The sequence below is a fragment of the Chaetura pelagica genome, unplaced genomic scaffold (assembly GCF_000747805.2).
Source record: "Chaetura pelagica isolate M959 unplaced genomic scaffold, ChaPel_1.0 scaffold82, whole genome shotgun sequence".
Lineage (NCBI taxonomy): Eukaryota > Metazoa > Chordata > Aves > Apodiformes > Apodidae > Chaetura > Chaetura pelagica.
Window position 1 is genome coordinate 1268000 of NW_009952990.1, and position 27574 is coordinate 1295573.

A 27574-nucleotide genomic window follows, 5' to 3' on the forward strand; every position below is an offset into this window, starting at 1 on the left:
TCTTTCCCTTTGTTCATTTTTTTAATCAATTAACCCCATGTTCAATTTTGCTCCAACTTTAAGGCATTTAAAACTATTTTTACTGTTCTTAGAACTAGAAAATAATTACTTAACTATCATGTAAAAGTAGTAAATTCTCATCACAGTCTCAAATGCTTGGGTTACCATTGACCTATCTAATGCAAATTTCTGTTCTGTTGTATTAGGAATAGGTACTATGCTTCAGATTTTTTTAATACATTGGAGTAAGTTTTTGGAGCTCTTCTTCCTTTGGTTGGCTTCTCAATCACTTAAATTAAATTGAAGCCAAATATACAAGTTTGTGGCAACAGTTTCGAAATTCTAACTAAATTACTAAGTTAAAAACTAATGTAAAAAATCTTGTAGCAGCAGCCAGCAAAGACACTATTAGCAATTTGAAAAACAGCAGTCCTACATTATTTCATTACTTTTTTTACTCAAGAGCTGTTTCAAAAATTGCTTATAAATATAACATTTAGTAAGAGAAGTCTAGTGAGACTGTTAGTCATTCAAAGGATTTTAAGAACTGCACCCACATCCTTTTGGCTGCAACACATTCTCATTCTCTTATCAAATACCTGTAATTTGGCTACTCCCTTTTGGTCCCTTGCCCAGAATAATTTCTCCATCAAATGAATTTTCACAGGTGTGAGATTTCCAGTGAAAAACATATTTTGGGCAATTTTAATCATCTGCAAGATTTCTCTTTGTAAAGTTCTTTTTAAAATTAAACACAGTTTGAATTCTCATACATTTTTCCTAAGGCTGTTCAATAACACTTAGATTTGAAAACTTTGGCTTTGGAACACGTACTCTATTTTCTCTCATGCTCATAGTAAAATTACACTCTCTCCTTTATGCTGTTTAAGAAAGATAAACAATAATTCACCTTTGTACCCACAAGAATCCTACAGTATCGTTTCCTTTTTCAAATGCACTTATTTTTGCTAGTGACTACAACAGCTAATATCATGAAACCATTATGATAAACATGTTTTCCAAAACAGCAACAAGTAAAAAAGTATATAAGTAAATACAGAGATTCACAAACAGCCTCTACATTAACAGATTAATTACACTCACTCTTCTGTTAATTATATTTGTATATAAGCCACAGATGTCTGCAAGCAGAAAGAGGGAGGTCTTGGCCCAATTGAAAATTCCAACACCACCTCACATTGACCTTTTTTCTGAAGCCATTGTCACCTCTCTTCCAAGTAAAAAGGTTTCAGGGCATTGCAAGTCACCTTCACAGTGGCGGACAACATAATGAATATGAATGCAATTACACTGAAAGTGCAATTTCCTTTGGTTTCACCTATATTCCTGTGGAAATTATACCCTCTGGAGACTTGCAAGATTACCGAGAACCTTTGCTGAAAGCTATTCTTTAAGAGCATCTCTGCCTCTAGCCCGAGGCCAGCTCCGGGCTCTGAAGGATGTTGCCCTGCATTTCACACAGTAACACTTCCTAACTTTTATTGCACCAAGAGTAACATAGCACCTGAAGATCACACCGCTACAGCAAGCCTCCCCAAGAATCAGAAATAACACAGATTAAACTGTAAGGGCTATGGACACCAGCACCACCTGGTGATAGCTACAGTGAAGCACACGATTTGGTTGGATCAAGTTATTAGTGAACATCCACGCTGTGCTAACAGTCCATTTTTCTCTCGATGTGGGTCAGAGCCCAGGGGGTGGGACCAGGGTGCTCTGCTCCCAGGCACGGTCTCAGCCCCTGCCCCTGAGCAACTGAGGATGCATTCCTGGGCACCTCTTCACCACGAGCATAGTTTTCACCCTACCTTTCAGTTATGTGTACACAGCACAGCAAGGTGTGATATCGTAACATCTGAGCTAACACCATATTCTCCAAAACCAGCATGGGTCAGATCTGTGTATTTAGTAAGCTCCCTGCACAAAACGCACAACAGAATTTTCAGGTATCAACACAAGGGCATTGACAATCAAAGATACTGTGACAAGTCTCAAGGTGAGCTCTCTTTCAAGGTTAAACTGCTTTTAACGTGCTTCCAAGTAGGCTTTCATGTCTGTACAATAGATACTAAAAAAAACATTAAGTACTTTAGGCTGTGTAACCCTAACACCCTGCAATTGTCTGATATGGGCAACCCTGACACGAAGTTGTTCTGCTTGGGGAAGAAGGTGCCCTAGCAGAAGTTTCCCTGCAGCCCCTGGTGAGATGGCAGCTGTGCCCCTGCACTCATGGAGGAACATGGAAGGTGCCAGGAGGGGCAAACTTGGCCAGTGGACTTGTATTTTGTGGCCAGAGGATTTGCTGCCAGTGGATTCTGATTGTGCAGATGTGGAAGACCCTAGAGCCAGGGGAGGTGGCTGTTCCTGAAGCAGCCCCTGACTCTGTGGGAAGTCCAGGCTGGAGCAGCTCCAGACCTCGTGGGAAGGACTCATGAAGGAGAAGGTTCATGAAGGACTCTCTCCCATGGGAGGGACCCTGTGGGGAAGCAGGGCAGGACTGTAAGGAATCCTTCTTCCTGAGGAGGAAGGAGTGGCAGGAACCACCAGCCTGTGAACTGACTCTAAACCCCATCCCCTCTTCTCCTGTGCCGCTGGGGGGAAGGAGGGAGAGAAACCAGGAACAAAGTGATTTGGGCCAGGAAGAAAGGAGGGGTGGGGTAACATATGCAAGCCCTGTTCTTTGTGTTGTCTGTGTCCTGTGTGTGTTTGATTAGTGTGAAAATAAACTATTATTTTTTTTCCCAAGTGGAGTCTGTTTCACCCGGGACCTTAATTAGTGAAGATCCCCCCTTGTCCTTTGTCTCCACTCATGAGCTTTGTCCTCATCCTGGGGGTGGCGGACTTGAGTGAGCGGCCATGGGGCTGTTCTTTTATTGTCATGCTGGGCCCAAATCATGACACAAGTATTGACACTGCTCATAACAGGCCACAGGCTTTATGTGGTGCTCCCAAGGTCTCCTAACTGAGCTTGCCAGGCTTGCTTTGTTTACATTTACTTTCTCTTGCATGGTGCTTTGTTTTGGCGCAGTTTAGATGTGAACAGCTCCTCTATCAATCAGCTGGCTACAGCTAATTTGTTTTACTTTTGCTGCACAAAACTGGTTTTCCTGGGTAACAGAGAAAACCAAGCCTAAGTATCTGACATGCATTAAAAGGCACTATAAATAGTAAATTTGGCTGCAAAAGCATTGCAGACTGAATGGAAAAGCAAAGCATAAAACAAGCAAGCATCAAAATGACCAAGTGGCTCCTCGAGTGGGGATCCAAACCACCACCAGACTGAACTCAACAGACTTGATTTCACATTTTATTTCTACAAAAACTTGCTTCAGGTGTCAGATGAACTACCACTACAGAGAGTTTGGGAAACCAGAAATGCCATGAGAAGATCTGCTTTTATCACTACTGAGCATGGCAAAACTATCAGTTTCCTTGCGTAGCCACTACACCTTTAGAAGCAGTGTATCCAAATGCACTGTGCAAAGTTGAAGAGCCCAGAGCTACAAGGTGGGCTTGAAGCCACAGAGGCACATTGCACAGTCTTGTCTGCACACTGCATTTTCAGCAGATAGGAATGCTCAAGCAGAACAATTTGTTATAATGAGAAATTCCAGCCAGTGCTATCCTGGAGCTGATCTCACCATGCTGACATACCTTCGGTAAATTGATATACTGGTTCTTAAGGAAGGCAATAGATTTCTCTTGAATATGACAAATTATTCTCTTCTTGAAGTTCTTATATATTTATGAACGTATTTGTTCAGGACAGGACTACAAATCTAAGTTTACGAGGAACTGTTTTAATTTCCTAGTCTCAAAAGAGCAGCAAAGCTGGCAAACCTGATCACTCTGTCTTTGATCTTCCTTACTCATAGACAAGCTGTAAGAGATTAAGCTCTTTTCCCATTACTTAATCACTTAAAGTGATACTCTAGGATTCCCAAGGGTAAATGCATTAGCTACTGATAGTCTGGGTGCCTTTTTTTTTTTAAGAGATTGAAAGATTTATAAAATACCTTTAGCTTATGCACTTTGGATTAGACTTTCAGAAATCCTTTGATAATTTAGGGGCATAACTCTTGTTTAAACCAACATGTAGAGGGAATTCAAACGATGCTTTTAATACCATGTAAAGTGCTTATTATTATGATTAATTTTCCATTCCTTGTTTCATATTACACTTTTTTTTTTTTTGAGGCTACAAGAAAATATTCTTACAATTTGGAAAAGGCAGGAGTCAACGTGTTAAACTAAAAGCCTTGACCGATGCTGTGCTTTACAACAACAATTTAAAATAAAGATTTGCAGGATTTGTATCATCTCCCTACATACTCTATGTCCACTGTATCCCAGATACAATTGTATAAAGCCCCAGGGCTTCTCAGTCTGGGAAAGAATTTAATTCTTAAGGAAACTGCTGAAATCAATTCCAAATTTTATATACTTTTTTTAACCTAATTGCATTTATATCCTTGCAGAACTATTATATTTTCTGCAGGGAAACCACAGGAAGTTGAAAGAAGCCTTCCAAAAGGAAAGGATTTTTTCAAGCATAGATGCAGTGACAACTGTATAACATAATGATAGCAAATATATGGGATTACTGCCAGAGTCTCATCCAAAACACTCTGATGTCTTCATCTAGTCAGATATGTTCTCCAAATAAAATTATATTATGCAGAGCAAAATGAAAGTTATGTTATGGATTTTGGCATGAAACCATAGTGATTTTTAACTCAATCGCCTGCCCTGATTCAGGATATTATATAAGTATAAATTGTACAGATGCACATTTTACATTAAGTGACCTTTTATCTCTCAAGGTCTTCTAGAATTGTCTCTGAAATGGCCACTCTATGGAAAACAAAACATACCACCCTCATCACACAGAAAAATCAGTACTGCTTAGATAATACAAATATTTGTAAAACTTACTACTCTTAAAAATCAAAGTATTCAAGCATTTCCATGGTTGTTCAAGTAGATCTTAGTTTAATGCAAGATAATTTATTTCCTTTTTACAATTCTTGTTACGTCCACTAAAAGGTCCTCCTTAAAAGGTACAAGCAGATAATTTTTAAAATGCACACATACAAACTCCAGGTTTAGTACTTGCAATGGTATGGAGGCTGGCACACCTATTACCCATGCTGGCTCCCTAAGGAGACCAGACCCATTTGGGATCCACTGCCCTCCTCCTTTGTAAAATTAAAACTCAAATTGAAATATCAAAACTCCTTAGTGAACTCTTCACTTTATCTGAACTTGAAAGTTAGTCATACCTGAAAAAAAAAATTTGGAAAAACCCAAGATGTTTAACCATATCAATATTATTATTTGTTCAAATGGTATTATTTCTAATGGAACTTAATAATTCCTTAAAATATAAAACCATTCATAAAATACTTCTATATCATGCAGCACTCTGTCTGTCTGAATGTAGGCCTTGGAGGGCAGGAGGTGAGGGGAAAGAAAAAGAAATAACATCTTGATGATAAATCTTAGCACTAAGAGTTCCCATAGGTCTGATTAAATTAGTGCTACCATGTCTCATCCTTACTAGAAAAATGGGTGGAAACCACAATTGCCCACTGCATTAGAAGGGGCAATTAGAAGGAAGTTCCCGAGATATTATCCATTTCCTCTTCAAAACAGAGCAAAAGTAAACCAAAACTATGTCAAGCTAAGGCAAATAAAATGCTTTCTTACTAACTGTAAGCAAACTTAGCTTTAAGACAAGATGTATAATGATTTAAGAGAGAAGAAGTAGCAGCAACTACAAAGGGTATCAAATGTACAAACCTTCTCTGCCTAGGTAAAAGAAAACAGGTATGTCCTAAAGAAAAAAAAAATGCATCTATAGTTTGGTGAAGTGTGATATGGTCTCACAATAACAGCCAAGAAGTGTAAACATCCAAAGTCCAAGCAAACTTTTAGCTCTACTGCTATTTCTAAAAGGATTGAGCAGTCATTATTCTGCCAGATACTTCTATGAAAGTGCCACAAATATTGTCTCTGTCATATTTCATTGATTTTAAAACAAAATTGCAAACAATTTAAAACCACAAGAATAATTTTTTAAGGAAAGACCATAAAAATCTTTCAACTGGCAAGTAAGTTGAAGCCTTGTTATCTCTCCTGATTCTCCGCCACATCCATTTGAAGCAGCCCTCCATACTCAAGTCATGTCAACTCTTCCTCCTTGCTTCCCAAGTATCCATGAGGAAAGGACTGAGAACAGCAGTGAGGAAATGCTCAGCTCAGGAGGTGTCCAGCTACACCAGCCCAAGGAAAGCAGCAGGTGAAAGCAAGTATGTGAACTCACACACGTGAAGTACCACTGCTCACTGAGAATCAGGTTTAAAATATGCCCTATTAATAATTTTATTTTCCTTTCTTTTGTCCTTGGAAATGCCTGGGGTTTTTTTAATCCAGACAATTAAAAGTCAGAGAAAAGCAGAACATACACCATAGGAAAGAAATTTCTCAACTGATGACTGATGCTTCCCCAAGATGCTATACTATAAAAAAATATATATATAAAAGGCAAGGAAATATTACAAGCTCTACAGTAAAAGAATGTCTAACATCCTGATAGACTTTAAGAGTAGAAATCTAGCAAGGCAATTTCTAAAACTATAGTAACTAGCTAAATCAAGACATTATTTGATTGTTGAGGCAAGTTTATAAAGACTGACACATGATACAATAATGCTTGAAAGAGTAGTTGCTGTCATCTGAAATAATTTGTCATTTTGCTGGGGTTAGGGGATACTTTGTAAGTTAAACATCCTGGAAATTTAGAAGCAGTCATCAGAAATATACCAATACTGTGTTCAGTCAAAGGATGTTTGAAGCAATAAATACTAGGAGGATTAATTCATTTGCACCTCTACTAGGGCAGTCACTGGGAAAGTAAAATCAGCTGCACCAAGTGTGCTCCTCTCTTCTTGCTTGGGGTGTTTTCTCTTTTCTGAGAGTCAGCAATTCAGACTGATGACCACTAAGTTAAATTAAGAAAAAATTGCATGAATAAAATAAAAATGAAATATAATACAAGTTTTGTGAGTAATTCTCTTTTATTTACATAATAAGATAAAGTAAGAATGTTTTTGTGTCCTAGATATCAGAGACATGGTGCAAAATGCCTCCTCGGTCCATAGCAGGGGGAAACTATTCTGAGCCTGCACCAGACAGAAGAGACCAATTCAACTGTACTGGACCATGATACAATTTACCAAACACTATGGGCATTCCTCTGGATTCAGATCAAGGACTAAAACTTCCCCTTGTTCAGATAATCACTCCAGTAACACCTCTTGGGATTTTTTTATTTAAAGCTCTTTTATTTGACCTAGCACTGCTTATCTGCTTCCCACCAAACTTTCAAGAAAACTGCTAAGACTCTACCCTGAGATGACAGAGTAACGGTAGAAAATGAAGGAGAGAGAAAAAAAAAAAAAAAAAGGCAAAATTATTTCACTTTTGTCTTAGGAAAGGGAAAATAAGAAATTTCCATTCAAGATGGGCAAAGCTGAACCAGAACATCTCATATAAGCATGCTGACTGGAAAGTCATGTGATTTTTCTGGAAACTCCATATTCCTTTGATTTCACTTCAGCGTTACTTCATTTGGTTTTAGAAAGGAGCAGTCAGAACTCCCATCTCAGTTCTGCTTTGGTTATGCTTCCAGGTTTAGCTGTATTTCCCTGGATGCCTCTTCAAACAACATCAAGGAGCACTTTACAAAAGTCACATCTATGAGTACTAGTAAGACTACACGCCATACATGCCAGAACAGAAGCACGAAGGAAAAAAGCAGAACCCCGGTACCCGAAGTATTTTCTAGTAGAACTGAACTGCAATGATGTTCTTCCCCTTCAGTTTCATACAAAAAAAGATTAAATGTTTTATTTTCACAACACAAAAAGATTTGTTCATTTGAAAGTGTTGAAAAATTTATATTCTTAGAAGATTATTTTTTCTTTCATAATTAAATATAATAATTTGATTTTTAAACCCAGGATGCCAAAAAAAACCCACCCATTTATTCCTTTGGCCTCTTAAATTTCTCCCCTTTTTAAGAAAGGCTCGATTTTTGGTCTGTCTTGGTATTTTTTTGCGTTGGAAAAGCACAATACTATCTATTTTGCTTGGATGACATACTGTATGCACTCACAAAATCAATCTTAATATAATTATTCTGATTCTTTAAAGTCTACCTCTGTCTGTAAGAATAAGGCTGTGACAGAGTAAGTCAAATAGATATTACTGTTTAATTATTTGTACTTCCTCATCTGCCACCATGCTTCCCTATTCCCACCCTATACTTAAACAGTAGACAATACAGGTCAATGATCTCCATCAGTGGTGTTTGGAGAATTTTCATGTGTAGTTGTATTATTCTCATAATGCTGGTGTCCTGCTCCCTATTTTGGATTATTTGGATTACAGGAGTTGATACAAGGAATAACTGCAATTTTAGAAATAACCATAGTGACAACCCACAGTGAATATTAACGTAAGGGAGTGTGGGGAGACTGGACATTTACAGAGCATAATAAAAATAGTAAGTTAAAAAAAAATAACCAGAAGGATTAAATAATAACATGTGGCTGTTTTTGTAATTAATTTAAGCTTTTTATTTCACCTTCCTTTACTGCATTTGGCATTAACTTTCTTACTACTTCAAAGCTATTTGGTGTATAATTACAGGTACCCAAGAATACCTGTATTTCTTGGAGCCCAGCTCTCCTCAAGACTTTGTTGATATAATGAATTAGGAACTCCAATTCCTTCAAGAGATAGTTAAGTCAAAAAGAAGGGGTTGTTACAGATTACCCTGCTCTCTGTTCATGTACTCTCCTTCCTGCTCCTTCAGTTCTACTGATGATGTAACTACTATTAAACCAAATTCCAAGTCAGCATTGGACATGAACCATTTCAGATGAAGTTCTAAAGTCACCATTTAACCTCCACTCCTGCATTCAAGTCTATGTACCTATTCCAGGAGAAGGCAATACTCATTGCCAAAGTACTCTATTTTAAAAAGTTAAGTTGCCAACTACCAATCAACAGCTTAAGGCATTTTTGATCAAGCCCTAACTAATCGGTTTACTATGAAAGATTTCAAGTTAATAAAGTTCCCTTTTTTTTTCATAGAAACCCTCATTATGCTTGGATCTAGAATTTTAGACAAAGCAATTTTAACGTTTTTTGAAATGGGATTGATTTATTGTTCTATCGTGTTATTTATTGGATAATATGATAAATTCAATACGATTTATCATAGTATTCTATAAATATTGCAACAAATTATTAAAGCAATAAAATCTAGTGGCAGAAATTTAATGAGATCATGTCACATTTGTGTTAAAGCAAAGTGATAAATTGTGGCATCTGCAGTGGCTGTCACCACCTTAAAAGGAAAAGTCTGCACATTTCCTTAGCACAAAGCAAAAGACTAAAATCTCAATTTATACTACTAGACAGAAAATACTAAACATATATGTCTAGCTGCACACTAGTCTTTCCTCTAGTAATGCATACCAGTCCCACTTGGATGCCATTTAGTGTGAAATTCAAATATATGAAAATCCAGTAGTGTAAGGTAGACCTGTATTTACAGATTGGGTGCATTTCCTTCTTAGACTAACGGGCTTCAAATTACTGATTTAATTTAGCCATTTTTTGAGGAAAATACTTTTGTAGTGCTGTTGTTCCTTAATTTTATTCTGCCACGTAGAGGCAATACACCTATGGAAAAGCTAGTCATTGTTACTATCTTGCCATGCAAGTAAAAAAGTTTTTTAAAATAATAATTAAAAAAAGTCAATATTTGACCAGGAAAAAAAACCAACACAACAAAACAAAACAAACAAACAAACATGGAAAGCATGTCAAAAAAGATGCCACACTATTTACTTGTAAGTCTGGAAAGAAGTCTATATTTATATGCATTATATTAGGTGACAGTTGGAAGAACTGCTTCTGGGGATAGCTGCTATTTTGTAGCTGTATACACATGCAATCACACAATTACTTGCTGCAGAGATGCTTTAATAATTAGCTGATATCAAATCTGACATTGAGCTGGTAATTTTTTCCTCTTTCTCAGTTCTGTATGAGCTACTAAAGTAGACTGTCTCTAACAGATTTACTGAAATACTTTTCTAAATTGAAGAAAAGATTTAGTAGATCTTACCATTATTCAGCCTGAGTACTAAATCTTTTATAATTAAATGTTCTCCTAATTGTCTCTTGGAGGAGTTCAAAGTTCCAGTGATTCATTCAGAATCTCTTCCTACATATTAAAAATAATCCAATACAGGAGTTGAAAGCAAACAATGTTAATTAACAAAAATAAATACTAAAATTAATAAAAATGTTTCTATACATATTATCAACAAAAGGAGGGCTTTGAAGAATGTTTATCTTTGTGGCCCTTCACTGGACTCTCTCCAGTAGTCCCTTATTCTTCATGAACTGGGGAGCCCAGAATTGGACACAGTATTCCAGATGTGTTCTCACAAGGGCAGAGTAGAGAGGGAGGATGACCCCCTTCAACCTTCTGGCCACACTGAATGCATCCCAGGATCCCAGTGGCCTTCACACTTGCCTTTGCTGAATTTCATTAGGTTTCTTCCTGCCCAGCTCTCCAGCCTGTCTAGGTCACTCTGGATGGCAGCACAGCCCTCTGGTGCCTTAGCCACCCCTCCCAATCCTATATCATCAGCAAACTTGCTGAGGACACACTCTATCACTTGATCCAGTTCATTGATGAATATATTGAATAGTGCTGGACTCAGTACTGACCCTTGGGGGTTCTCACTAGACACAGGCCTCCAATTAGACTCTGCCCCACTTACCACAACTCTCTGAGCTCTGTCCTTCAACCAGTTCCCAATCCACCTCACTGCCCTATCATCCAATCCACACTTCTTGAGTTTGACTATGAGGATGCCATTGGAGATAGTGTTGAAAGCCTTGGTAAAGTCAAGGTAGACCACATCCACTGCCCTCCCCTCATCTATCCATCCAGTTATGCCATCATAGAAGGCTATCAGATTGGTCAAGCATGACTTGTCCTTGGTGAATCCATGCTGGCTACTCCTGATTATCCTCTTTTCATCAACATGCTTTGAGACAACACCAAGAAGAAGCTGTTTCATGACCTTTCCAGGGATGTAGGCAAAGCTGAGCGATCTATCGTTACCTGGGTCATCATATTTTTGGCCACAGTGACAACGGATGAGGAAAAGACTTAATTGCCTACTTAATGCCATCTTTACCTCAGTCTTTTGTAGTAAGACCAGTTGTTTCCTAGGTACTTGGGCCCCTGAACTGGAAGACAGGGATGGAAAGCACAATGGAGCCTCCATAATCCAAGGGGAAAAGGTTAGCAACCTGCTAGACTACACAGATACACACAAGTCTACAGGGTTAGATGGGATCCACCCAAGGGTAATGAGGAAGCTGGCAGAAGTGCTCAAGCCACTTTCCATCATCTATCAGCAGTCCTGGCTTACTGGGGAGGTCCCAGTTGGCTGGAGGTTAGCAAATAGGATACCCATCCACAAGAAAGGTCAGGGAAGGAGGTCCACTGACCTCAGTGCCAGGGAGGGTTATGGAGCAGATCATCGTGAGTGCCATTACGCAGCACAGGCAGGACAACCAGGCAAATAGGCCTAATTAGCATAGATTTATGAAAAGCTGGTTCTGGTGATGAACCTGATCTCCTATGAAAAGGTGACCTGCTTTTTTGGATGAGGAAAATGTTGAATATCTCGACTTCAGTAAAGCCTTTGACACATTTCCCACAGCAATCTCCTGGAGAAATTGGCTGCTTAAGGCTTGGACTGGCATACACTTTGCTGGATAAAAAAAAACTGGCTAGATAGCCAGGCCCAAAGACTTGTGGTGAATGGAGTTAAATTCAGCCAGAGGCTGGTCAAAAGTGGTTTTCCCCAGGCCTCTCTATCAGAGCCACTTACATTTAATATCCATATCAATGATCTAATCGTTTGCAGATGACACCAAGTTGGATGGGAGTGTTGATCTGCATGAGGGTAGGAAGGGACCTGGACAGACTGGATCAGTGGGCTGAGGCCAACTGCATGAGGTTCAACAAGGCCAAGTGGCTGGGTCCTGCACTTAGGTCACATCATCCCAGGCTTGGAGAAGAGCGCCTGGAAAGCTGCCTGCTGGAAGAGGACCTGGGGGTACTAGTCAACAGCTGCTGAATACAAGCCAGCAGTGTGCCCAGGTGGCCATGAAAGCCACCAGCATCCTGGGTCATCTTTCTTGTCCACAGTGACAGCATCCTGGCTTGTAACAGAAATGGCATGGCCAGCAGGACTAGGGAAGTGCCTGTCCCCCTGTAATTGGCACTGGTGAGGCTGCACCTCAAAAAATGTGTTCAGTTTCAGCCCCCCACTGCAAGAATGACATTGAGGGGCTGGAGCACATCCAAAAGGCCACAAAGCTGGTGAAGGGTCTAGAGTGCAGGTCTTTTGAGGACCACCTGAGGAAACTGGGGTTGTTCAGCCAGCAGAAAGGGAGGCTGAAGGGAGACCTTATCACTCTACAACTACGTGAAAGGAGGCTGTAGCAAGGCAGGTGTCAGTCTTTTTCTCAAGTAACAAGAGATGAGGGGAAATGGCCTCAAGCTGTGGCAGGGAAGGTTTAGATTGGATATTAGGAAACATATCTTTACTGAAAAGGCTGTCAGGCACTGGAACAGACTTGCCCAGGGAAGTGGTGGAGTCACCATCCCTGGAGGTGTTTAAAAGAAATGTAGATGTGGCACTTAGTACCATGATCTAGTCAATGTGGTGGTGTTAGGTCACTTAGTGGTGGACCCAGCAGTGTCCTAGGTTAACGGTTGGACTTGATGATCTTACAGGTATTTTCCAATAAAAACAATTCTATAATTCTATGAATTAAGAGACTAAATCCCCTTGGAACCAAACTCATTTTGAAAAACAGATTACAATCCATTCAGTTTAATCAACAAGGCTTAAATTCACCTCATAATTTCTTCACTTTCTTAGACTATAATAACTCTGTGAACCAATTTCTAGAATGAAATGCAGTAATTGCAATACTCAAACAGGTGTTAACTCTAGATACCTCAAGACAACTCTTTCAAGTCTCAAGGCCTTTATTATTTTAAAAACAAGCATTCAGGAAAAAACCCAACATGTAACAACTTCTGAAATGGCACTGAGAAAGTATGTTTTGTAGAATATGTTTTAAAGAAATTGATATACAAGAGAAAAAAAACAAAACACATGCATTTTAATGTGTAACTGAAGATTCTAAAATAAATGTATTCATTTTACTAACTCTTAAAATTTTTATGAGTATTAATATTAGCAGCAGCTTGGCTCTTTATCTCATTCCTTTATCATGGTAACACTGCAACATACTTTTGTGATCACACCAACTGCCAGCCAGCCCTGTCGTCCTCAATGCTTTCAAACAGATCTATAACTCTTCACTTTGGGCTATTGGAAAAAAATGTTACCTTCTGTTATTTAACATTGTTTGGACCAGAGTAAAGACTGAAAATCTATCTCTTCCTACCTCCCTAGGCAAAGCTAGCAGTTCTTAAACATTAGCTCTTAAGCTATTCATCTACATACAAAAACCTCAAGTTGGACCATACCCTCACGGCCCACTTGTACATGCCCTCTTATGGCACAATCTAAAACCAACCCAGGACCCCACCCTAGTATAGATAAGGTGAGATAAAGCAACTTTGTAACAAGGGCTCATGCTTGTCGGTTTCATTTTTTAATGTTGCCACCATGTGGTCATTCATGGAAAAGACAAAACTGCCCTCCACTAAAAATAATCGGGAAAATATGTTTGAAATTCAAACTGGAACCGTTTATAGTTAAGTGTCTGGAAGACAAAGCTTTAGATAAGTTATGTGGGCTATCCCATAATTTCAGGACAGCCATTTAATTTTTTGCAGTTCTGCAGGAATCTTAAGCATTTACTCCAATCAAGCAAGTCTTCTGCTTCTTAAAAATCTTGGTTGCATTCTGAACCTACAGCCCAAGAAGTTATTCATAGAAACACTACCTCTAGCATAAAGTTAATTGCCTTACTTCTGACAGTGTTGCCTTCAACTCTCATTACAGGTATAAATTAATTAATAATTTTGATTTTTATTTAATGTGCAGTCTCCCAGGAAAGATACATCTATCTTGATATATATTATATAGTTTTTTCCACTCTTTCAAACTGTGAAATTCCTTAATGCATACTTTTTGCCATTAGTTCTCTATGCTTATGCTTCTTTCCCATTTTGTATGCAAACGGAAGTGACATACCGTCTTCTTTTCAATAATTCCAAAATACATTAAAAAGAAACACAACTCTCAACACCTCAGTCTACTTATGCAATATTTTGTGAAAACCTAGTAAGAAAGAAATGCTCATTTAAGAGGTCTAGCTAGTCATTATTTTCTTAGACCCAAAAAACCTACTCAATTAATGTTAATATTTCTATTAGTTCCTATAAAGTTATTTACTGTTACTACAGGTAATCTTGATTTTGCAAGTTTTACTGTTTACTTACTTGCTTCTAACTGTTGAGATAGTTGATTATAACAGGAAGGAAAGGGAAAAACAAATAAACAAAAACACACCAAAAAAACCCAACACCAAAAATAACCCCAACCAACCACAAACGCTGACATCTGAATTTCACTCCAATAACTGTGTAGGAACTAGAAATAAATAAAACCAGCAACATCCTATCTACCTCTCTAAAACTCCATAAAATATTCAAAGCAGAAGGATGATTTCAATAACTTCATTTTTCTCTTTTGTAGTTTTGGATTATCCTTAAAGCTCAGTAATTTAGAAAAATGATTGGTCTGATACCCAGTACACTCCTCTTCAGTGTCAGAGGACGGTGTTTCCCCCGGCAGAAGCATCCCTAAAATAGCTTTCAGACTAACAGTTAGGGCATTCACTTGTAGGGTGCGGGGAAATTTAGACAAGGAGACCACTGAGCCTGCAGTACACATCTCTGCTGAAGTTCTCTAAACACTTTATTCCCTTGCCAAGTAAAATTTGAATAAAGTAAGTTTTCATCCATGCCTTAGCTTTCTTTTTCTCTAAAACTGTCCATTAATGACATATCATAGTTTTAGGACTATGCTTTTTGAGGGTGTAGAAAGCATAGCTGATAATCACATACTGTACACAAACCCGTTCATTCCAGCCTGGCATGACCTGATAATTTTTTAAAGTTTTCTGTCCACCTGCTGAACTGAAGAGTGAATTAGTCTTACAGCTTTGAATTAAACTCTCCACAAACATTCTCTGCTAGTTCTGTCTTCACTAGTTCTACAGTTAAGTGAATGATACACTTCTATATTTCATTTGTAAGTCTCTTTAAGAGAATGTAGATCATGACATGAAATAATGAAAAATCAGATACTTCCCTTTCTTCCTTAAAACAAAAATAGCTATTTCCCTCTGCTCTGCTGGTCTGCATAGACCAGTTGAGCATCCTACATTTTGCAACATGAGTTCACATAATTTTAGGAGCTTTGCATAGAAGGAAGAATGCAGAGAGCTTTTCATAAATCAGGATGACTCAACATTGTGAAAACAATGGCAGATTTCTTATTAGCTGCAATCAGGTTGATGACTGGTTCTCCTCTCTTGCATTTTTATCAACTGTAAGTTTTTAAATATCTTCCTAATCCCCAAGTCATCATGAAGGAGCATTGACCCTCAGCTTTACCAAGCTGTAACTTCAATTACACTAGTCCATGAAAAGGTTAATTAGAATATACTTCCATAGCAGTAAAACACAGAAGCAATAAAAATGAGAACATAGAAAAAGGAGATGAGATGACAGTACACTAGCAAAAAGGATTTTAACTATTCATTAATTAAACTAAAAACCACAGAAAACAACCCCTCTCTTATTGTTACAATATCAGATATTTAAAATTTCCATTGCTCATTTCTGTAATGTCCTCAGTAAACAGCATTCTGATGCTCAAACTCAGATGTGGCTTCAGTTAATTTAATGCATTGTATTCATAAAAGGCATTCATTATTTTTAGCTATTTCATCAGCCCTTTCCATTGATATGTAGTAACTACCCTCATTCAAAATACTAGTGAAGAGTACCTATCATGTAAGGCCATCCACACAGGCTGCTGAATCAAGCTTCCACTCTGTGTAAGTGGATGAATTGGATACACAGGGGAAAAGAAGATGCATGGGTTAAAGCTTCAGGGATTTGTGCCTCTGAACCCAGATGATGCAAATTCATTTATGGTGCCAGTAGATTAAGAAGCATGACACATGTGCCTAGACAGAAGTGCTTAGTTGTCTTAGATTTATAAAAAACCTCAGATATTCTTGACAAGATATGGTTATAAACTTCTAGGAAATAATTTCTATCTGTGTTACATAAAGTGCCATGTAATCGACAGAATTCCAAAATTGTGTTGTAATTATAATTTCACAAAGTTTGACACGAGGTAAATGCAGTCATTTTATGCCCCCTCTGCCCCTCCTTTTGTTTTTCACTCCCTAAACAGTACATTTCTCTCAGGATAACAGTGTACTTCCACATAGTAACACTGCAATTATTTTTTCATTTATTTACTGCAATTTGTTGAAATTGTATAAAGTACATGAGAATACAATGGAGGTTCTATCCAGAACCCAGCTACATTATGTAAAATGTGTTGATCTGACTTTGGAGTAAACAGGCATATTAAAGCAAAATGGAAGAAACAGGTAAAGGAAGGGCAGCTGGTGATTAGACAAAAGATGGCATTTTAGTGTTCCCAGCAAAAATATTTTAAAAGAACACCATCAAATTGAATTGTTACTTCAACAAGGAGAGGAGAAAGGCAAAGGACACTTGGTGAATATTAACAAAAATGCTAGCCTTATTGGTAGACAGCAGTGATCTACAGTTCTGCATAATAGGCTCCCTGGCTCTATAAATCTGCTCAACTCCACAGCACTTTCCTAAGAACGTGATATATTTCTAAAAAGTTCCATCTAAATGTCACCCTGAAAGCTTGCCGTGCTGAGGACCATTTGAAATGTCAGAACAGTCTCATGCGACCTATGACTTAATTTAGGATTATTCTGTGCCACATTTTCCTAAAATGAATTTTTAAGACTAAGTTGTGCATTTGGAATTTGGATTTTGATCTGTGCCATTATCCATACTCCTTGCCTTCAGAAGCACAGACTGTTTTCAGATTACCTCACTATTCAAGGCTCAATGTGTGTGAAAAGAGCAATGAGAAATGTTAGAGAGGAACACAATCCTCCTTCATACTTTCAAAGAATTAATCCAAATCATAGATGCATTTTGGATTTTTATCTTCGGACAGGTACCAATTCCTCTACAGAATGCAAAATATACTTCATTAGTTCCACTGTCCACAGAACTGAACACAAAGAGATACAAAAAAGCTGTATCGCTACAGCTCTCTTAACACGGAAAGAGACAATCTTTAAATACCCTTGGGAAGGGGTGAAAAAAAGTTATTGAAATGTATTAGGTATCTAAACTTGACCCAACCAAGATAAAAAGGCTATTCATGCATTCAGGTGAAGGCACAAGTGTATCAAAGTGGGAAAAAAATTACTGAAAATAAGTATGGAATTAAAGACTTTCACATGTGAGTTCATATTCACATGAAGGAGAGGCATGTGTTAGCTTACAGGAGAATATCACCTAGTTTTGAATTATTATTGTAATCATTAATGTTATTTTCACTTTTTTTTTCCTCCATAATTATTAGCATCTATGAGACAGTCCCTTGATGGAGGAATGGATTCTTTGATATACAGGGTACAAACTCTACCTAAAGCTTTTCTGGGGTTTGGTACATTTGTAGAACATTTCCGTTAGTAAGTCTGTATGAAGTGAGCTTAAGCTGAAGCTTTGCCTTTGAGAAACTTTTTTTTTCACAAAACTTCTAGTTTTGCTTTGAGTATTCTACCACTATCCAGAGCAACTGAAATTAACCCTACCGTTTAAAAGAAAAAAGTTTCATTAATGAAACTGACAGGTGAATAAAAAATGCATCCTGTGCCATCTTCTACAAAAACTAATTTAGACTGCACAGTTTATGACAGAACATATGAATGACCATCTAATTCAATAATAAATCTTGATACACATATCTAAAGGAGCATAGCTGAGGACTATGCAATAGGCAGCTTCAACTGCAGCAGCATCTGGCTTATGATCAACAAACTATATTATGCTCTTTGACTATTTTTAAGGAAAGAACAGCACTTAAAAAAATGGGAAAACTGTAATACAATATTCTAGTCTGAGCTTAATTGTTACACACGATACCCTAAATAAAACATCAAAGTAAGACTTAAGGGAATCATAAGGCAATGCTGGCCCTCTGAACCAAAATTAATTTTATCTTAAAGATTATATGGGCCATTGTCATAACAGTTTGGATAAGAAAGTTGAACTTAGGGGGCACTATTCATCTTGTAATGTTAATAATAGTCCTTATCACTCACTGTAATAAAAGGTAGGCCACAAAATAGAGAGGGTATCTGGAAGAGGTTAATAGCACAATCATCTAAACGTAGAGTTAGTACTCTGCCAAATTCACTACATTAGATATTTAGTGTTACCCTACTGCACCCTGCGTTACTAACTATAAAATAAATTGCACTTTTAGAGCACACTGTTTTATGACTTCTATTTATTAGAAAAACTCTTTTCCAACAAAATATATAGAAATACTAAAAAACACGTGTTGTTAGTCTTACCTTTGCTATAAAGTATTTAAGAGATACGTTGAAAGCAATGAAATTTGCTTTGCTTGTGCTATTTCACATATGCAGTCTTAAAATACATTCAGTAATACCACAAATCTTACCTTGCAATTTCATTGTGTTACTATAGAAAATCTACCTGTGATTTTTCAAGAAGGTTTCAAGATTTAATTTCTGTACGTGAATATCAAATAGGTGTGCTTTTTACACTCTTTGTCACATGGCCAGTGTATCTGATGGATTAAACACCACCACTGTTAGAATTTACCTTAAGCTAAAAATAAGAACACATTAAGCTTCTAGAGAAACTGAAAGCAGCACTCCGTGTTCTGGGCCTTCTACTTACTGCTTCAGTTTTGGGCAATTTTGAGCACCACACACAGAAGACCCTTTTCTGTAGGAAGTGGACTCATGTTGAAACAAGGAGACAGAGCAAGTTGCAACAGAATAAGCCAGCATCACTACAGCAGTGTTTCCCTCAGCAAACACACTAAGATCAAAGTCTAGGACACATATTATATTCCACAATATTAACCAACTTTCATAATCTTAAGAAACTAAGGCAGGCTATCCCAGAATTGCCCACTACAACATTTTATGCTGTACACTTCCTTGACACCAAAGCACTGGCAGAAATCCCACTGATTCTCCAAAAATTGAAGTAAAGCTGGTACAGACTTTCATTTGGATTAGTTTATCTTCGGCTATTGCTTGACCCTCCTGCATGGTCTCTGGGTATTATGTGACAGCAAATGCACAGAACGGCTGTCAGTTCTACTTTGGAAGATGCTACTGAAATGTCCTTGTTCATCAATCCATGGCAGTCATTTACCTGGGGACTAAAGTCTGAGAATTACAGGTCATATTACCATACACAGACACTAAGATTCATACAATATAAAGCCTGAAGCCAAAGCTACCAACATGCATGCTGAAAAATAACTACCTTCCTCTCCTTCCAAGAGAAAAACCCTGAGCAAGTGACAGTAACTGACAAGCTGCATCATATTCCATATATTTTATGCACTTTTTTGTTGGATCAGTATGCAGTTTTAAAGGATTTACAGGTAAAATCTAAAAGATTTTTTAAAGGAACAGCTAAAACAATTTATACAAAGAACATTATTGATGTAATACCATGAGGTATAACAAGAGCTGCATTACTGATATAGGGTCACCCAAAATATTGTGTTTGTTTTTTTTAAAGCCTCATGAAAGCAGAACACACTCACACACCAGAAGACTCTAGCTCAAAGGAGGGACTTATGTTGCCACAACATGTGGCACAATGGTCAAGCTATTGGCTGTGGTACAGACTTTTTTCCCTCCCCCTCAATGTTTTCTGTGAAAAACGTAACTTGTTCTGATAAGGAAATACTTGGGGTTTTAAAAAATACTTATTTATAGCAAAATAATTATCCTTACTAAACCCCTGTTATTTGCTATTGAGTTTTAAATATCCAGTTGTTGCTTGGGGTTTTTTTCTGGGGAAGGGGATGGGAGTGGGATGCCTTGCTGTGTTTGAACTAGATCCTTTTATTTGCACAGCTCTATTTGAATATAAACCAAGCACAGGCTTAGAAGGACCTGAGAGGGTCTAGTTTGTTGGGTGTTTACCCTGCAGGAGCAGTGGAGACTTGTGGAGAGGTAAGACTCATCTCCGGTCCATACTTTATCATCTGTTCTCAAATGCAAGGAACCCTAGTACTTACAATCATGAGGACAACTCAAAATCAGAAAAGGAAGGAGAAAAATCAGGCAGTTTTCTACTGAGGAAGCAGAAAGTCCTCTTTAAGGAGAGGCTGGCATTTGAAGAGCTGTGACCACATTTTCCTGGGAGGTTAAACGCCTGTCTGGCAACACTCCTGATGAAGCACTGACTTCAGTTCACTGAAGAAAAACCCAACAAACCATGCCAAGATACTCCTAGCTGCAAGGTGGGGGGAGATCACTGGAGCGAGAGGGGAAGTTTTCCTACTACAAATAGTGAGGAGACCAGAGATGCTAAGCCCAGCCTGGGAGACTGTCCTGGTTTGAGCCAGGATGAAGCCAATTTTTCTTTTTACTCATTTTTTTTTTTTTTTCCTTCAGTAAGCTTTCTTGTAACTAGCAACAGTGTGCTCTGCTAGGCTGATAAGGCAGTGGAATGTTTTTCTAACTACTGAGGCTTCAAGGTCGCACCTGCACTCTGCCGGCTCAGACACTGTGGGGAGATCTGTGACCCCCCCCGTAGGAGGCTGAGTTAGATGGACAGCAAAATTGGCCAAAGATATTCCATTCCATATATCTATGTAAGCTCAGAGGAAGGTCAGAGATCACAGAAGACAACTTCCTTCCTTCTTCTTCTCCCCTTCTCTTCCGTCCATGGCCGGCGTCCAGGGAGGACTCTGTTCATCCATCACCGTCGATCCTCAGGCTTGATCTCTCCTGACCCCCATAACTCTCTGCTCTTCTCCAGCAGCAGCTCCGGGATTCCTCGGGACTCTTCCCAGTTCAGGGAAGTGCTGTGGGAGTTGCTGGGGTGGGGGGAGGCGAGAGGCTTTTGCCCATACCTGAATATATCTGTATATAATTGTATATGTTTTCTTGTATCATTCATTAGTGTTTTAATTAAAGCTGTGTAGTTTAGTTTTCAATCCAGCCAAGTCTCTCTCTTTTTCTCTCTCTCCTTCCCTACCTGGGTGGGAGGGGGAGGGGATCGAGAGCATTGTTGTCGGACCTGAGTCAAACTGTGACAGAGACAGACCCTGTCATTCCTACCCCATGCCAAATCTGGCCACTTCCACCTCTGGCTGCACACTGGGGGTCACAGATGGCAGGGCTGGCCTCCCTGGGCACCACAGCCCTGCTTCAGCCTGGCCATGTCCTGGCAGGCAGCCACCCCACAGCTGGGCCCGGCCATGGGGCTGGGGCTGCCCTGCTCAGCCCCCTGCCAGCCAGGCTGGCACTGCCCTGCCAGGCACCCCCAAGGCACAGCCCGGCAGCACCATCCTGGCACCAGGAGCTGCCACCTCCCTCTGAAGCTTTCTGAAGTGATCTGCTTAACTAACCCCTTTCTCACCCTCTCCCAGTACTTCAGCTTTCTCAGGTGAGGGAAGCACCTTTTTCTATCTGGATATTAAAAAAAAAAGTTCTTTTATCTGTAATGGTTCTTTCAAAACAAAGGCATTCTTCTTTTTATCCACCACCTTTGCTTTTCTAATCAATTTTTTTACTCCCTTATCTTCCTTCTGTATTCTTCCCAGTCTTTTCTTGGATCTCTCAAGTTTTTTTCTCCCCTTATCTGTGATTGCATTTTGTGATTACTTGTTCACCCACCTTGGCCTTTTTTTAACCCCCCTTCTATTCATACTCTGTTTATTGCTATATGACACACCATCTATGGACATTTGTTACCTCATCTCAGCTTCTTCAGTTTCCTGTGTTCCTCTTTTATATTGCTTTATCCACTTTGATTTCACCTAGAGCTGCACACATCTGGCCAACCTTTCTCTATCGAACTTCAGCTCTAATTTGTTGTTTTCCCAGCGGAGCAAAACAAGATCACAGCTACCATTCAGGTATCAGCTCCTCTCCCATCCTACGAAGTGCTGCTGCAGCATTTCCACTGTGCTAATGAAGTGACCAGCCACACCGTGCCAGCTACACAGGCAGGTGCCTGCAGGAGCAGTCTTCTCCCTTCCATCTCTTGCAATGCAAAGGAGATACTATGTTGGCAAGTAAAAAAAGCAAAGAGAAAGCAAAGAAGAAAAATATGTAACAATGAATACAAATAACATAACAGAAAGGTAAGAAGAAACAGAGAGAGGTAACAAAATCAGCAATATTATCCTACCAGAGCATGTTTCTAGCTTAAAGCAAAACCAACTAACCAAAATGAAAAAGCCCACACCACTTCAACTCCACATAAAACTCCAAAGTATAGACATTTTTTTGTGGAAATGAATAGTTCTAAACCACATTTTGGATTGTGTATTTTAAAATTTGGTCATAATATACCAAATTTATGTCCAGCCAAGATATTGCAGTACTTCAAGCTAATGACAACTCTGGATCTTAGGACATTATTCTAAGTTATGTATTTTGTCCTGATACTGTACACTGCTGTGTCTCCCCAAGAACCTTGCCTCTGACCAGCCAGGTGCTCTGGCCTCTGGCCTGGGAGACGATAGCTGTCACTCATCATCCAAGCAGCACCATGCTGATACACTTACACAACCATGGCATACAACTCCCCAGCTGCCAAATGCTCAAAACCGATGAGTTCTAACTTCCCTTTTACATGTTGTGCAAACTCTTGCATATACTCTTAAGACAGTCTTTTACACTAATTCATACAGTGCCTACTTGGTTGATTATATACTCAGATACTAATCAAGCTTCCAATATATGTAGCAGCTCATAGCTGGTTTTCATTATTGTTGAGGCAGTGGGGAGCAATGAAAAACTCAATATTCCATTAAATCAATGATACTATAAGTACACAGATTTTGCTTCTCTCAACTTCTAATTATTCCATTCTGCCAGTATTTGCCACCATCAGCACAGTTCCACATACAAGATCATGATAATTAGCAGCACAAACTTCTGATCTCTGATGTAGGAGTATTCACCAATTAACAAGTTAACAGTTAATTGAGCTTAAACCAAAAAATCTCATCATCATCTGATGCCTGTGCAGCCTGAAAATCTCAATTACACTCTGGTAGTCTAGTTGCAAGGATCAAGGCAGGTAAGGAGATGTGAAGCAGAGCAGATTGGAAATTTAAGCATCTGGGAGGTGCTGTGAAACAACAGGCAGATGAGGACATTATGACTGATAACGATACAACAGAACTAATTTCCCCCTTCCTTGGTAGTCAGACTAAAGCTAAATGAATGCAAGTGACAAATATTATGAAAAGGTTAATTATCAGACAAAAAATTTTTGTTTTCATTTATTACTTGATTATTCATCTTTGTCAAATCTTTCAATTTTTAAAATTAATTTAAAAATAACTGCTATGATGAGAGGAGAAAAAGACCTGTGCCATCACTTCACACTCAAATCATAGCAAAGGAGACGAAGCAGCAAGTTCAGTTAATCTAGGTTGGGAAACACAGCTGTTCTCTGTTGGGTTTTAGCAATCTGCAAAGTAAAGCTGAAAAACACCAAAGTAAATAGCTTGCTCTAACTAATCATTCCTTTGCTTCATGCTGCAATTTAGACATGTCATCATCTTTTACCCAGAAGGACTAGATTTCCCCTGACTTCCTAACACATGAAGGCTGCCCCTAAGGTGTTCTTTTTCTTCACTTTCCAAATTTAAATATTTATCCTAACTTCAGTATCATTTTACATATTTGGTAACTTACTTTGTAAAACAAGCAGAATTTCAGTAATTCACAAGCAGATCCTAACAGCCGCTATACTAACAAACCCCAGCACCATCCACATAGGATTCTCAGATTAAGTAGGACCTGCACTCATCTATCTTAACTATTTCTGTTTGTTCTCCTTAAAACCTCTTACTGTGTTTGTAGAAAGGGTATGAACACTCATTTTCAGAGTCAGTTTTGCCAGTGCTGTACAGCCTTAAACAGGTATAACCCACTAAGAAAAAAACAACAAAAAAAAACCCCCACTGTTCATATTGTATGGTACAGTTAATGTGTTTGTTTCCCTTATTGAATAAAAAGCTAACTATCACATAATTTACAAGGCACTACAAACATTCAGAGGCTATGTTCCTTTTTTTCCATTCCCACTACTACAACACAGGACAGAAATGGGGTAACCAGAAGTCTCTGCATGCTGTTAATCTGCCTCATGCCACTTGTTAACCACCCATGAATGCAGTGTCCCTCCATAACACCTCCTGACACACATGCAAGATGAATGAAGATTTCAGGACTTCAGTGTGAGAATATAGATTGGATCCCAATGGCAGTTACTGGCTGTCCACTCTCTAGGAGATGGTACCATAAGGAGTTGCTATTACCACATTTTCATCTTCAAGAGAGGCAAGAAAGGGTCTGCTTTAACTCCACTATACAGTTTATTATTTGTATTTAAGCAAAATGTCTTGTTTGCAAATAAGAATATTAGTTTTCTACTGTAATCCTTTCCTGCTATATTTATCACTGTGCAAAGAGTATCTTGGACTGGATCTCAAATGACATGAATCTGTTTAAGCCTCCAAAAATAGAAGCTAGTTCTTTAAATTAAAACTACTGATCAATTCAAATGTTAATCTCTGGTTGTCCCACATGCAGCATACAGTGTTGTGACATCAACCATCATGTTCATCCACTCAAAGCAAAAGGCAAGAGAGAACAGACCCCATAATATTGGCTCTAAATTAACTTTGAACTTAGCTGAGGGGGAGGGAAAAAAAAGAAAAGCAACTACTGTAATTACAGATGGACTTTCTTTTTAATTAACCAGAATAATTGAAGCATGACTTCTTAGAAGCCTCTTGCCTAACATCTCCCACAGTGGAAACTTTTTGCAATCTGCCATACAACATTGTCTTGAAAAACTTCTGGGTGCATAATTTGCTGGCTAATACTGCTGTTTCGTGTATACAGTATCTTTCTTATAAACCCTGATGACATAAAAAAACGTAATTTAAGTTCTGGGGTTTAACTCTGATTATTCCAAGTAACTGCAGACTGCAAAAGAGAAAATATCCTCTCTTGATCATTCCAGATTCACACAAGCACTACTTAAAACCTGCTTTATTTACGGTTTCTATAAACTATGTTTTTAAAATTCAAACATTAATGGTAACAAAATTACTTAATAAAAGCTTTTTTCTTAGGAACATGTATTTCAGCCACGTACAGCAGTTTTGCAACACTATACTAAGTAAAATGTAATGTTGCCATCCAGTGTTCATCTGCAGCATTGCAAAACTAAGATCAGAAAGTGAAACAAAGAATCTCTGCACTGAACTAACTGTAAAAATGGCCTCGCAGCATGGAAAGAGCAGAAGTCACTGGTAGAACTCACATTGCAAGTGCTTAATAACAATCACAATTATAAAATACCTTTCCATTTGTACAATACATGTAATTGAAAGCACATTTACCTCTTACTAGCATTTTGAAATCATAAAGCAAAATAAAAATTTTGCTTCATTTTTTAACCACTCAGTATAATAATGAATACTTCCATAGTGTGTGATTATAAGTAATCTTAATTTCAGAAACCTGTCTTCTCTTTTTTTTTGTTACGTGCAGCATCCAGAGGGTCCAATATGGAGCTCCCTATGTTAAAAAATACAAAAGCACAAAGAGACACTCTCCTAGGAGCTTTCAGCATTGTTTATGTCCCCCAAATGTTTCAGCTGAAAGTGTCAACTCCAGATGTATCGGGTCACAGATGACTGACAGCAACTTCTGCAGCATAGATACAACTGGGGAAAAAACACCATTACTCTGACCCACTATTCCTTCAGCATTTGGAAAAAGATAAATAAATCTGACATGTCAATGGAGTATGTTGGGCATCTTAAATGGAAAAGTAAATATTTCTCGCATGCACAGATAATCACAGGGAAAAAAAAAACCACAATTGATTTTGCCAAATTACCCACAAATTAGAAATGCAGAGCAGGAGCAGACAAGGCATGGCAGCTATGCCACCTTCTACAGGCTCAGGTAGAGCACTGCACATTTTCATGTCATGTCAGCAACTTTCAGCACTGCATTCATAAATATTAGATGGTGTTAACTCCAGCTGATGTTCTGGATAACCTTCTTCTGACAGCGACAGTTTCTGCTTGCTCTATTGCTGGTCATTAAGATCAGTCAAATTCACAAGACACAGATCTTGACCTTGTCAAATCCAGTCATTCAAAAGACAGTTTCAGTTAAGGGAAAAGCAGAATGTGAACTGCTATTTTCATGTTCCCTACATACTAGCACAGACAGTGTCTTTATTATTAAATAGGCATAATGCTCCCCACCCACGACTGCTCTTTACTCCAGCAACCCATATGGTGCCATTCATCTTTTCTCCCCCTCCTCCCCTTTTCTTGTGCCGTTTCAAGTTGAAATCCCTAAGATGGAAGCACAGAATGAATTATGAATAAAGCTTTCTTCACACTCATTTCTCCCTATCAAACCTGCCACTAACCTTAAAATCCATTTCCCTGTTCAAAGATCAGCAAGCAAAGCTTCCCAAGGAGTGTTACAATGCTAGCACTGATGCTTTTATACCAGCAGCGCAACTTTCAGGTAACAGTTTCTCTATGGCTTATAAGAAGTCTGTAAGTATTTCTTTCAGAAGATAAGCATCAAACAACCAGCACAGTCTGCCACTAACTGCAAACCATGCCCCAAAGGCTAGCCACTCTTCTATATTTTATGGAGGTACATTCTATATTTTTAGGAGGTATGACAAACCAAAGCCAGGAAAGATTCAAGATTGCTTAACAAAGCTCAATCCAACTTTTTGATTTGAGGAAGATTTGCCAAGTTCAGCCACTGGGAGGAGTGTATCGGTGCAGGCTTCTGCAGCAGAGAGGTGGAAAGAGCAAGCAAAAAAAACCGCTCAAGAAACAACATTGTACCATAAAATCCATTAAGAAATTACAATTGTCTTCTTCAGGGTGAGCAGACTGACTGGGATTTGAACAAACACTATCCCTATTCCAAGGCATCCAAAGACCAAACAAACCGGGGGGGGGCGGAAATAACATCCTTGAATTTCAGAATTGAAGGAGGATCACCTCAGAACCCAGATTACCCTGACAGT